The 15570-nt window shown below is 32.0% G+C and overlaps 1 pseudogene; it reads right to left on the bottom strand.

Annotated features, from left to right (window-relative positions):
* LOC149540512 (pyruvate kinase isozyme G, chloroplastic-like) overlaps positions 1-12428 on the bottom strand; it is a 75466-nt pseudogene extending 63038 nt beyond the window's left edge.
* Positions 12429-15570: the final 3142 nt, after the last annotated feature.

Raw genomic sequence — 15570 nt, forward strand, 5'->3', positions numbered from 1 at the left:
CATACATAGACACATACAAATGTGTATATGTATGTATTTATCCATACACATATATGTATATACATACATACATACATACATACATCTACATATAGAATTATATCACATTGGAAAATTGTATTTGATCATGCTAGCTGGCAATAGCTGATTGTTCATTTTATTGTACCTAATCTGATGATAGTTCTATAGAAATTTGTAATCAACCCAACCAATAAATAACTAGACAAATTTAACTAGGTTATGGCTTGTCACTTAGCATAGGCTGAGTGAGTTTTATTGTTTTATTATTTGGATTTAGGAATATATGTGCACCTAGAACAATTTTTCTCTTTTGCTAATATGTAATAAGCACATTTAAAAAAAAAAATGATGTGTATATAAATATTGCAAGTTGTGCAATTTTTCATGTATTGCATGGCATTTTCTTTTCCATTGCTTATAAGAGCATTTCATGGTTGGGAACCACTTCAACATCCTTTGCATGTTTTAGAGGTAATGTCATTATGGCAATGATAATAACTTTAGTGAAGAGTTGAGTGTAAGGAGTTACTACCCTAAAACCTATGCTACAAATTCCTAGGAGCCAAGCAACCCTAAACCTATGATGTATTTTCTAGAGACATGAGAGAAGTCACTACTAGCATCCGTACTTCATAATATTTTGGATCATAAAGTGATGCCCAAATTAACTTCAATACATGCATGGTTACATCCTTGGTTACCATTTTTAGGCAAGCATATAGAGCTTTTATATCTAGCCATTCATTATAAATTGAGGAATGTATATCATGCATAACATGCAAGTGATGCATCTGCATATGCAATTTTATCACCTTTGAAAATTTTATTTGATTCTACTAGATGGAAACTATTGATTGCTCATTTCATCATACCTAATATGATGAAGATTCTACATGAATTTGTAATCAACCTAGCTAATCAACAACTAGACTAATTTAATTAGGTGATGGCTCAGGCATGTGCTATTCCCATTTATCATATGGTTGCAATTTTGGAGGCAACATATTTTCAAAAGTGGCAATAGCTTTTGTATCATTGGCTTTGTTCAAGTTGTAAGGAAAATAGAAACAAAGAATATAACCATTTCCACATAACTTATAATAGATCTCAAATAAATATGCAATTTAAATCCACATACAATTGAATGGACAACATACCCACAAAAATGCGACACAAGATATACCCTAGGAAATCCTCATTGAGGGATAAACCTAGCCTCCAAAAGCATCCATCCCCATGTATTATTTAGCAAAACCACCACTGCAATACAACCATGGAAGCCTTCAAAGTTGTAGCCACAACCGAGCAATCCATGTGAACAAGCATGAATCCACACACCCCATGCTATGCTTCCAACCTTCACAAATTCTCCCTTGGCTAACTTACCAAGCCTTGTCCCACTCAACTCTTTCCCTTTGTGCCTTCTTCTTCTCCTTTCTTCTCCTATAACAACTACCCTTGTGGTTTCTTATATAGTAGAAGATTCCACAAAACCACCAAGTGGTATTACATAAACCATGTGCTACCTAACCCCTTGACCCCACATTTAATATTGGAAATTTATTTCTTTTTCCTGAAATTAAATAATTACATGAAATATTATCACTATGTTACAATAAAACTCATCAAGTATATCCCATCAAAATCTTTATATGTTGCACATCCATCTAGGTGCAAGATTACATAATAAAATAATACAATATAACAATATTATGCAATGTGTGCAACAACCATTATCTTAACATAATTCCTTATTTTAATGAAGTAACAAAGTGGTTTTTAGGGTGGAAAGGACTATTTTTCCTTGAGATTATTGCTAATGAGAGGATAAGAAATCAGCTAAATGTAGCCCTTGAAATAATAAATCAAGCTATAGAGGGCGGACTGTGGAAAAACTTGGGGCTAGAGAGAATGTAAGATATCATAGCATGATAGAGAAATGCCAATTTGAGGCACTTCAGTAGCAATAAGAAACAATAGAGTATGCTCAACAACAAGCCTCATCTTCCATGGGCAGCATAATTCACCTAAATAATTCCATGGGTTCACCTTAGTTGAGTTTGAGGAAGTGATTGTAATATATGCAAAATATGACATCTAATTTTTCCCTAAAGTGGGATGCACACATGATGATCTTTAGTTTATGGCTTTTGAACTCTTAGTATCTATCTAGATTCTATAATCAACAAGTGCTTACATAATCTGGAGATAGATGGTGATTGCATCATTGTAGCAACTAGTTTAAATCTAGTTTAGATCAAAGAAGATGAAATAATTGATAAACCAAATATATAATGAAGAGAAAACTTGAAAACTTGAATGCTGAAATATTGAAATGAAAACTATTGAGGATAAAAAAAATATGCCACAGTTACAACACAATGTGAAGTTGATTTTAAATATTGATGAGACTCTAAAGGCCATTATTTTGAGTACCTTTTATCTTTTTTAAATAATTGTCTTGCTAGAAAAAATTTATGACTCTATGGTTTAGCAAAAGAACTTATGTTTTATGAATATACTATCTATATGTCAAGACATGAAGATTGAAGTATAGATTGTTTAGATATGTTGTGTTTGCTCAAATATATGGCATTCTATGGTTTAATGAAGGAATATTACATGCTTGTAAATAATTCCTCATCCGTGCTATGTTTGGGTAGGTTCCTTCCTACAACCATAGGATGTGCAAGAGTGATAATTTGAACATTATACATTTTCTAACATTGATAATGAAATGAATAAATTTATTTATAAGTTGTTGTATTTAATTTTTTATAGGTGTTTTCCATGCATTTTGAAGACATCATTTCAGCATTGGGTCAAAGCTGACCAGATGATTATTGAATTACAACATAAGCAGATTATAGCACGAAATTTATTATGATAGTGTAGAAAGATAGCTTCCTCAACCTACTATATTGTTGGAGGCGTTTAAGCACATTTAATAGTGTTTCTATTGTATAATTTATGAACTATAATTTATCCTCATTGATGGAGTGATCGTAGGAGTAGGAATTTATTATAGCTTTCCTTTAAATAATTTATGTTGTAACCTTGAAAAGGGATTTTTCCTAGTTTTGACTAGAAGGAAGATAGAATATATTATTCTATTCAGTAGTGTATAATCTTATTTTTAAATGTTATATCTTATTATGAATGAATAGAATAGAGAGTTCAAGTTTCCACCTTCAGACTTGATTTTTTATGTTCACTCATCCAAGGGGGCCCACTTGGTTAGTGAACTGCTTTGTTCAAACAAATTTTATTTCTTTGTTTGTTTCTTTGCAAAGTAGACTTTTTCTATTGCTACAACCATTGATAACACAATCATTGAACTATTCCTCCAGCATAGGTGCATGAATAGATTTATTGTTTGTAGCATTACTCTATGCTTTAAGGAAAATGTTGTTTCAATTCCTAGCTTAGTTTAATTCATCATTTCTTTCCTTTTATAGTTGTAAGGACCTAAAGAGGAATTAGAGAATAAACTTTGCAGCCACCCTCTCAAGCTTAGGCTACTCAATTGACAAATAAAATGAAGTTAGTGTTTTATTCTTAGGAAAATACATGATTTTGTCTAATCATGGAGTCAATGTAGAAGGATGTCCAATCCTTTATTACTAAGTTATTGAGTTGATGAAACATTTTTTGACATCATTTCCTAGGAAGGTGTCAATCTAATTCAACCTTGAAGTCATTATGTTAGACTAGATTTTTCATTATTTTGCATGCATAGAAGAAAAGACACTTTTGTGAGATTTCTTCCCCATGATATTTAGGAGGACATCATTAATCCTAGACCTAATCAATCACACAACAAGAATAATGAATAACCTTTTAAAAATCCATTCCCTACTACTCAAGAATAAGTACCCTTATCCTCAAATGAATCCTTGCATCTAAATGATCTCTTTGTTGAGCCAAAATACCAAGATAATCCACTTAATCTTGTCATATATCAAGCACCATTAATAGTACTTCCTCTAGGAATTTCTCAACCTCAACCAACATTTCCTTTTCCTATCCCTCCTCAGCAAGGCAACCAAAATTTGAAAAGCATACCCACTATTGCACTTCCCAAGTTTTATGACTTAATAATTGATGAGCCTAAAACCTTTCTCTTTGAATTTGATATACTATGTAGAAGTTATGACTATATAACTAATGTCCATAAATTGAATTTGTTTCCCTCTACCCTCAAAGAAGCTACTTTGAGATGGTTCATGGGGTTGGGTGCCTAAGTTGTGGTAGATTGTCTTGCAGTGAAAAATCTGATTCTCACAAAGTATGAGTATTGTAGGGGTCAGGATTTAGAAGGAGACAAAATTTTTAAAATGCCACAAAAGGATGATGAAATGTTGGAAGAGTATGTTCCCTAGTTCAAGTTCAACATAGAGTGTAACATGCAACATGAATTGAATGAGAAGTCAAAGAGACTTCTTTTTCTAAGAGGTGTAAATGAAGAAAGCATTGAAGCTCTAGACCTTATGGTAGGATGAGACATTTCTTAAAAGACTTGGATTGAGATATAGAGTATATGCTTGGGTAAAATCATAGGCCTATATCACCCTTTTGTAAAGGAAAAGTCTCATAACAGTATAATTGTTCACCTTCAATGATATAAAATTGGTATTATTATTTAGAACTTTAATATGAGGTAAACTAGTGAAATTTTTAGAAATGGTTGAAGTTTAGAATTAAAATTTTTAATAATTATTTGGAATAATAAATGATATATATTATCCAAATTTTTATGGATTATTTTTTAGTTACTAAAAAATACTAAAAATTAAGGGGTTTAGTTCCAACCATAAAACTATCATGGAAATAAATGTGTTCTATTTGAACTTAGAGTATGTTATAGATAACACATATAGCTAGAACAATCAATAGTAAATTATTTGCTTCAGACTTATATTTTCTCTTTTATAGTGATTCAAATTTCAACTCACCCAAAATTGGTAGTTTTCATGTCCCACTACATTTTAAAAAACAAATCTATTCTATATAGAAGATAAATTATACATTTTAAAAGAGGACTCTCTCCTCTAGAATGCCATATAAGTTTTTTATTTTTTTGATATGATTTAATATTTTTTCTTTCTCAAAATTGACATTTTTTTAGTGTTAAATATGTGCTTGCAGAACTTTTTAATTGCTATAAACTATATCTAATTAAAACACTGTAAACTCTATATGAGAATATTCTTGCATTTGAGGTCTATAAAATGGAGTTTTTATTTTACTAAAAAATATCATAAAAAAATAGTAAGAGATATCGAAACATCAATTTTATGAAATAATATTATTTCTTTAGTAATTGGACAAAGCTAGTATAAAATATGCACTTAGTATAAATTTCCAATTGGAAAAGTGTGAGACCATATATAACTTAGCTAGAATGAATTTATCTAGATAATATGGCTGAGAGAATTTATTTTTTGAATAGAAATACTCAAATTAAGTCATTCATATAGGTTGACTTGAAAGGTAACATAGATTCATCCTTTTACCTGCCTAAATTATTCCAGAACTACTATGAAGAAAGGTAGGGGACTTAGAGACCTACCACATAAGTCCAATGGTAGTTCAGGAGTACCCAAGATGGATTTATCTAATTTACTATAACACTTCAAGTAAGACATCATTAATGATGTAGCAATTTAGCTAGATAACATGCAAACTCAAAGAAAGAAAGATGAAGTTGATTTCATGTTGACTGACTACTATCCACATTGTAGAGAAAAGAAAAAGCATTGGAGATGTAAGTCTAATCCAAGTATGGAGACACAACCAATGCCAATTGAGTTCAAAGCTATTGATGAAAATGAAGAGGTACTCTTTATCACTCTAAAAAGGCCATGGGCTCAAAGATAAGGTATGCCCCAAGATCTTTTTCAAAGCTATAATAATAATAATAAATAGAAAAAAAATTCAAAATACTAGTTTTTGTGGAAATCATAGTTGGCAAAAACCCCAATAGGGTTGGCAAAAACTTGGGTAGGCAACAACCTAGTTTGAAAACAACCTCAGTAGGGTTGGTAGCAACCTCAGAAAGTCTAACAACAACCTCAAAATTTGAGTACCCAGTCTAGTTAACTAACCCTTATGCCACCAACTCAACAATAATCTCTAATGCCTCCTCCTATATCCATTAATACTCCTTCCAACTAGAAGTTGGGAATAATCCCAACAAGGTTGGTAGCAACCTCAACAGTTTTGATAGCAACCTCAACAAGGTTAGCAATAACCTCAACAAGGTTAGTAACAACATCAAAATTGGAGTATCTAATCTAGTCAACCAACCCTAATTCCACCAACTTAGTATAAAGCTCTAGTGCCTCCTTCTATAGCCACTAATACTCCTTCCAAGAAGACCTGACTACAATTTCAACCTAACCCGAATATGATCAATACTAAATAACATATAGCAAACCTATGCCATCTCATTGAATGATACTCAGTTACGATTAGGAACCACTTTTCCTGCACCCCTAAAACCTATAATAATTGAAGTTAAGGATCCTCTAAATGAGCATATGGATGAGTAAAATTAGCATACCTCTCCTATAACAAAACAACCTCAATTTTCCCATAGGTTGATAGAATAAGGTTAGTCCAAGAAGAACCATGAAGTCATTGATTTTCTTAATCATCTAAGATAGATTATAGTAAAAATACCATTACAGAATGCTATTAAGGAAGTCCCTCCCTATACTAAAGCTATTAAGGAATCATTTCATAAGAAGCCAAGAAGGAAGAAGAAAGATCTAAAAATGAGTCATGTCCTAGGACACTTGTCTAACTTAATACTAGAGAAATTAACTATACAAAAATACTCTGACCTAGGGAGTCCTATAGCTACAATTACTATTCATGGGATCCAAGTTCAAAATTCTTTGGTTGACCTAGTAGCATCTATTATTGTCATGAAAAAGGAGCTACTATCTAGGTTGCATATTATTGGCCTCAGAGAGACACCCACCATCCTTCAACTTGCTAATAGCGCTACCATTAAACTAGATGGGATGAGAAAAGATCTTATAGTCACCCTAAATTTTGAGGAATATCCATTTGATTTTATAGTTCTCTCCCCAAAAGCTAATATGGGAGGATATCCTTTAATTTTAGGGAGACCATGGTTAGCCATTGTAGATGCTTATATAGCTTTCCAATTTGGAAAGATGACAATATCCAATGGTGTTCATACCAAGAACCTAACTTTGTACTCCACTGCTCAACCATTGTTACTATATGACCAAGTAAAATGGCCAGACTTGGGTGATGATGATCTAGAAGCCAATTTCATCCATTAGTTGATGATGATAGGTAGAGAATCATTTATAGCTACTCAGGAGGAAGATGAAATAATTTCATGCATTGTTATGAATGAATATGGAGTAGAATCTCCAATGTGTCCTCAATTTGAATGCATCCTAGAAACTATTGTACCATCTTTGAGTTAACTACATCATTCAGATGCTTCATAGTTCCTCCATTCATTATTACATCATGAGATGGATTATTCTTCTATTGCTTAATTATTCATGGAAGATAAGGTTATTAAGATGGAAATTGGTTGAGGTAAGGAATTGAATGTAAACAATGCCTTATCACACTCCCAATAAGAAGTTATGTTGTAGTTGCTATAGGAGAATCAAAATGTATTTTCTTGGGATTACATGGACATAAAAGGACTAGATCCTATGCTATGCACTCACAAGATTTATATCAGCCCTAGCTTCAAACCTATTAGAGAGCCTCAAAGGAGAGTTAGTCCTATGTTAAAATATATTGTTAAGAATGAATGATAGAAACTATTAAGTGATGGTTTTATATACCCATCTCTGATAGTCAATGGGTCTCACCCTTGGTCATGGTACTCAAGGAAGGAAAATGGTGAGCTTTCATAGATTATGGGGATCTCAATTCAGCCACCAAGAAGGACCATTTTCCATTTCCATTTATAGGCCAAGTCCTTGACAAGCTAGCTAGTAAAAAGTATTTTTCTTTTTTGGATGGTTACAGTGTTACAATCAAATTCAAATAGCCCTAGAAGATCAAGAAAATATAACTTTTACCTACCCATTGGAAATATTTGCCTATTCAATACTACCTTTAGGCTTGTGCAATGCCCAAGCCACATTTCAATGAGCTATCATCCATATTCTTTTAGATATTTCTGCTAACTATATGAAGATTTATGTAGATGATTTCACTATTTATGGTGTTACTTTTGAAGAAGTAATAGAAAATTTAGTAACAATATTAAAAAGATGTTAGGACTATAACCTTTCTCTAGATAGTAAGACATATTTTATGATGATGGAGGAAGGGGTAGTCCTAGGCCATTTCATTTCATCAAAGGACATCCAAGTAGATCTAGAAAGGATTGAAGTTATCATTACCTTGCCAACACTAAAGAAGAAAAATGATGTATGTAGCTTTTTTGGTCATGCTTGATATTAGAGAAGATTTATTGAAATCTTTAGTCAACTTGCAACATCTCTCTACAACCTTCTAAAAAAGGATCCTGAATTTGTCTGGGAATTTTATTGTGCAACATCCTTCCTATAACTTAAGGAAGTTCATACCACAACTCATGTTTTGAGAGCATCCAATTGGGGCATGCCTTTCCACATTCATACAGATGCCTCAAACTATGCTATCAGTGATGTTTTGGGATAGAAAGCATAATCTATTAAACATGTCATTTATTTCATCAGTAAGAATTTGAAAGGTGCAGAGTTTAATTACATAGCCACTGAAAATGAATTACTTTTGGTCATTTATGCCCTTAGTAATTTGACACATTACATTATTGGATATCAAATATTTTTTCACACTGACCATTTTGCTATAAAATATTTGGCGAACAAACCTACAATCTTAGGAAGATTTTCTCGATGGTTATTGCTCATGCAAGAATTTGACATCACCATGGATGATAAACCTAGTAAGGCCAATGTAGTAGGTGACTTTCTCTCTTAATTACATTATCATGATCATCTTGCAATCATTGATGATAGTTTTCTAGATGAGCACCTTTTTTTATTGGTTGCATAGAACCCATGGTATAAAGATATTTCTAACTACCTCACCATAAGAAAAAATCCAAAAAGCTACTAGCTAAAAGGAGATTTAATTATTCATGGATTATTGGATTTATATTTTATTCTAGCCCTAATAAACTCATGCATAGGTGTTTAAGAGAAGATGAAACATATGATTTCTTAAAATCCTATCATGATGAGCCTTGTGGAGGTCACTTTGCAACCCAGAGAACATCTTTCAAAATTTAACAACTAGATAATATTGGCCAAGATTGCACTAGGATGCAACAAGATATACAATGAAATGTGACAGGTGTCAATTAATGGGATGAACCACTAAATCAAATGAAATACCTATGAAACCTCAAGTAGTCATCACACCTTTCAACAAATGGAGGATTCACTTTATAGGACCCATTGATCCTACTTCACAAGGCAAGTCTTACATTCTAGTATGCACTAACTATGTCACCAGATGGATGAAAGGTAAACCCACAAAACTCCCAAGGGATATCAACATGGAAAAGTTTTTGTATTAATCCATCTTTACATGATGTGGCATTCCTAGGAAATTGACATATGATGAAGGGACTTAGTTTAAATCAAATTTGATAGCTTCTCTTATGCAAGAATATACTATCAGGCATAATAAATCATCATGTTGTCATCCTTAGGCTAATAATCTAGTAGAAGCTACTAATAGGGATCTGGAATGTAGTACCTGCCCCTAGTTCACATTTTTTCTATCATTGTTGAACTTTTTTAGGGCTAGTTTTATGTTTATGATTAATAGTGGAACTATTTTGAGATTACCAGATATTGTTTTACATTTAGTTTATTATATGATGAGATTACTTGGTACTTTATAGTTCATGTATGTATGATGATTATTTTAGTGTTTGCAGTTGTTGATGATAATTAGTTAGATGATTTATTATCATATATGTTGTAGTGCCTACCCTCGTTCACATCTTTTCTGGACATATTATTGCTATTATTATCAGACTATGATAGACTAGCTTTATGTTAATGGATTAGTGGTATTATTTTGACACTATCAGATATTATGTTATGGATTCAGTTGTTATATGATGAGATCATTTAGACTTTACATTTCATGTATGTATGATGATCATTATATTTTTTTTAGTTATTGTTGATGATCAGTAAGATGGTTTATTATCTCATGTGTTTTATTATGGATACTTACCCCATACTTGCATGTGTATGGTGTGCATGTTTTCTTATTGTATGGTGTTTCTAATGTGGTTAAGGAAGGGAGTCGTAGTCACCTACTTAGTCGGGATCTACACGATGCACCACTTCCTGCCATTGCCTGTTTAGCTTAGCACTATATATATTGTATGTAAATGCATGTTTTTTCTATAGGTTGCAGGTACTGGGTATCGACTTCCCTGAATTGCCAGGATGAACGTACCCTATTATACTATCTCAATGATAAGAGAGGGGAGATAAATTCTCAAGTCCAAATCCCAAACCCTAAAACCATTTGTCCTAGTGAGTTAGGAAAAGTATCAGAGTTGAGTACCCACTGAATGTATTGGATAACATATTTCATGATTTTTAATCCTTTAGACTGATTTTGTATGAATTTTCCTATGATGGGTTTTCATATTTTATCTAGGAGGTCTATGGTCAATTTTCTATTAATTAAGTCTCAACAAATAGATTTAATTAATAAATTAATTATTTGAGAAAATTAAATATCATGATCTTTGATATTTTGATTATAATTAATTAAAAAAGAATTAATTGAGAGAAAAGAATTAAATAAAAGAAAATTAGAAATTAAAATAAATAATAATTATAAAATACTAATAAATTAATAAACAAATAATAATAATAAAAGTTATAAAAATTAAAATAAAAGTTATAAAAATTAAAATGGAAGTTATAAATATTGGAATGGAAATTATTTGAAAAGTAAATTGGAGTTATAAGCTTGCATGGGAATTAACACATTTCTCTATTTCTCATGTGTCAACAACACGGGGGTTAGTGCATCAATTAAGCACATGGTGTCTACAACCCTAAGGCTCATCAAAAAGGTTGGAAAAGACCCATGCTTAGTTGGTGACACCTTCCAGCTGTTTCTAGAAGCATTCTAGAGGTTTCCTGAGAGCTCTTTATATATTCAGGCATTCCTAGAAGCTTAGAGATAGCGTGGATAGCGTGGATAGCATGGGAGAGCAATTGGAGCATTGGAGGACTCAAGAACTCTGAAGAAGGGAGGAGCTTGTTCTGCGAGTTTTCTGAGAAAGAGAGAATTAGCATCAAAATTTGAGTAGATTCTTGTGATTTTACTTATACTATTTTTGCATCTTGCTTTCCCTGTCTTCTTTGTGTCTTTCATAGGGCTTCAGAGGAATTTCATATTTTATTATATGCATTCTCTATATGAGAAGTTTTAAATCTATTTGAGAATTTTATATGCATCGACCTGAAAAGAAAATCTGGCCAAGGTTTTAATTTCATAGCCAAAAACCATTAGATGATTTAATGGATAAATTTTGAGACCAAATACTTATGGGAAAACTCTGAAAATTTAGTTCTTTAAATAAACTGTGTATATGCCTTTGCAAAAAAATATACATGGTCATATTTTTAAACCTGCAACATACATATATATATATATATATACATATATACACAAATATATATATATGTATATGTATATGTATATATATATATATACATATACATATACACATATATATACATATATACATATGTGTATATATATATATGTATATGTATATATATATATATGTATACATATATATATGTATACATATACATATATACATATATACATATATATGTATACATATATATATATACATATACATATATACATATATATATATATGTATATGTATATATATATATGTATATATGTATGTATATATATGTATACATATATATACATATACACACATATATATACATATATACATATATATATACATACATATATATATATATATATATACTGTGATAATTAAATTCTGCATATATATGTAAATTCTTTTAAAATGAAATTCATAAACGTTTCTTAAAAATTATATATGATAAGTCGTTATTTGAAAACGTTTGAAATCGTTAATAATAAACAATTTTTGAAAATTCGTATGCGAATTATTTTTAAAGGGTGGGGGTTTTTACACCACCCGACCCATTCTCTAAGAAGCCGCCAGCAACAGGCCTACTGTCGCAGGCCTGCGATAGAGGCAGGTTGCACAGCGCTGCCGCATGTATAAGTGGTCGCGTGAGTATAAACTCGCCCATGGATATAAATGCGTTCGGCTTTGTGATATGTCGATTTGACATGATTCGATTTTGTATTAAGAAATTTATATTAATTGTTATATAAACAATTGTAAATATTGTTATATGTTATTTATTATATATATATTTAGATATATATATATGTATATATAATATTAATATATATATATATATATATATATATGTATATGTATATATATATATATAATATATATTAATGAAATTTTAACATTCAAAGTTAATTAGAATTTTTAAATAAGTAATATAGGTTTTACTTAATCAAATTTATCTTAATTAGAATTTGATCTAATTAAGGTAAATTTAAAAGTTATAACATCTAGGTCATCAAATATTTAAGTCTTTCTCAAATTTATAATTTTGAGTTAGTGAATAATGATAACTCAATACCAGAATAACATATAACGTATATTCTTAAAAACATTCAGATAATTGAATCTAATGGAGAAACTTTTATCTATCAAGCAAATACATGGGTTAGGTAAAATGTGATATTTCTCCACTTGATATTAATTGGGAAATGTAAATTGAGACTTTTACATTCAATTTTGAAAACTTAGCAAAACCAAAACATGTGTTTACATTGTGTATTCTTTATGCTATTGTTTTGGGTTTTGGGTTGACTAGTGTTGACCAGTATAGGATGCCTACTAGAGGCTTGGGGGTTATGTGATTGTGATGTCATGATGATGTTTTATTCTTGATCTTTATAAACCCAACCATGATTATGTGATGGAATGCTCTATGTATTGGTTGTGATTACTGATTGTTAAAGTTGAGATTCTTATGTTTGAGACCCTTGACTTAACCATTATTTTTGGTCATCGATCAGTTATCCTTGGTTATATTCTAGTCGCCATGATGGGACTGAGATGTGGATTTGTTCTTAATGATGTCATGTTGTGACATGTTTGACTCAACCATTTTTGGAGTCTTCGATCAATATGATTGAGACATATTTTAGTTATTGAGAACCAATGGATATACTTTGATTATCAGTGATACTTCAGTTGCCAATAGAGAGCTGTTGTGGTCATGATTTTCTATGGATGTGGCTCATGGAGATTTGATTCTTTTATGCATATTTGATGATTCTTATTGTTGAAATTTGATGATTTTATTATGGAGTTTCTTTAGTGATTTTGATGGTTTATGATACCATGAGCATTAGGGTAGGATATTTGCATGTAGTGATGGGAAGTGGCTTGCAATGGGGGCCGGGACCCTAAGAGGTTGCCAGGGTAACTCATTGTAAGTTGGATTAATAAGTGATAACATTCACACTTAATACTAACTGAATGAACCTAAAAAGATAAGAGTTTTGGTTCTCGCCCATGCCTTGAGTGCTTGTATAGGCTAGGATGGGAGTAGTGACAATGCATGGTTGCAACCTTGCATTCCATAGTATGCCTTGTTAGTATGAGAGAATACTAGTGGCTGCATGAGATCTGTATGGACTCGTGGATTTTAGCTAACTACCAGGGTAACTTGTACGAGATAAATGCGATGACACTTTCTCGCTTGCATAGTAGGTTCCTACATGTCATTGTGTGCCTCTGGGAAGTAGATGTTTGTTTTGTGATTGGAACCTTTGAGTTAGTATACTTTTAGGATTCCTAGACTTTAGAGACTTGTGCTATGTGATTTTGATAGCCTGTTTGAGACTTGAGATTATCTCCTTAGCACGGTGGGAGTGGACCACTTAGGTACCATGCGGTCGGGTGGTAGTGTATTTTTCACTCTTATCATTTGAGATTCATTGAGACATTGTGGCTGAAGCGTCCTTCGTGATGGTGGATGTGTATCCTTTCATTGATGATTAGCATATGTTAGATGATGTAATCTTATGCTTATATTTGCATGTTAGATTACTTCTACATCTGATGTTGTATTTATTAGGAGTGACATTCCTACTATGTTAATGTCGATGATCTCTTCGGTGATTTGGGATGTTACGCATGGAGGGATGGCTAGGGCCCACAATGGTCTAATGATGCTATTAACGGTTGGAAGGAACTATGCACTTAGTTTATTTTGTTTGTTCTTTATGATGGATGTATATGTCTTCTATGATGATGTATCATGTGATTATCTCTACTTTGATGTATCATGGATTAGAATAGAGTGATGTACTATATTTCACATATGTATATTCTTTTAAGCCTTCATACCCTGCAACATGTACAGTGAAAGATTGTGGATTCTGGAATGTAATTTAGAAAGGACATTTGTACATTGGAGTTATCATTATTATTTCATGTGGATGTTGTACTAGATGGAAACATCTATGTAATTCACGTTAAGGGATCTTAAAGAATGTAATCTGTTAAGTATGTTATGTTTATTTTTAGATGGACATTGCTATTGCTTCCATTATTGTGAATAAGTTATATGTGGTATTTACTTTCATGTAATTTTTAATAATAAAAAATGTTACCAAATTTAGTGAAATTCTAGGTTAATTCTTTGGATCCCTTGGCAGGGCATTACATTTGGCATCAGAGCCCGAGTTTCTACATCGGGAGCTCTGGGTATTTTGGAACAACTATAACTTGAACTATTAAGTGTATCTCTTCAACTTGAAACTAGGGGAACTGAAAACAAAACTTAAACTGTTACTTGTATATTTTGTCAAAACTGAAATTTTACTTAGACCTAAACATAGAACTGAACTTAGTCTATTACAAACATGTGTCTTTTGATTGTAATAGTACTTTTTACTATTGTAGGATGGTATCTGGGACTAGGTATTCTATTAGAGGCCATGGTAGAGGCCATGGAAGAGGTCGTGGTCGTGGCAGAGCCGTCAGTGCCCATGAGTCTACCCATGAGGGATCGGCTCATATAGAGAGCATGGAAGAGCACTCTAATAGGTAGCAAGAAGAGAGTCGTAGAGAGGACCAAGCTAAGTCTGAAGAGGTTGGTCTGAGACAGATGATGCAGACTATTCTAGAATGTCTACCTCCTATTCATGAACAGCCTAAAGTGCATTAGACAGAACAAGAGCATAGACCTAGATCTAGAAGTACTTGAAAGGATCATCAGAGGTCCATTGTGTCCACTCAGATGAAGGATCTTTCAAGATCCAAGGTTAAGCCTTTCAATGGGCAAGGTTTTGGTTATGTGGCTGAGCAGTGACTTATTTCTCTTGATGGGATTTTTTCTA

The sequence above is a fragment of the Cupressus sempervirens genome, chromosome 9, assembly GCF_028749045.1.
Source record: "Cupressus sempervirens isolate cs-2001-9-10 chromosome 9, ASM2874904v1, whole genome shotgun sequence".
Taxonomy (NCBI): Eukaryota; Viridiplantae; Streptophyta; class Pinopsida; order Cupressales; family Cupressaceae; genus Cupressus; species Cupressus sempervirens.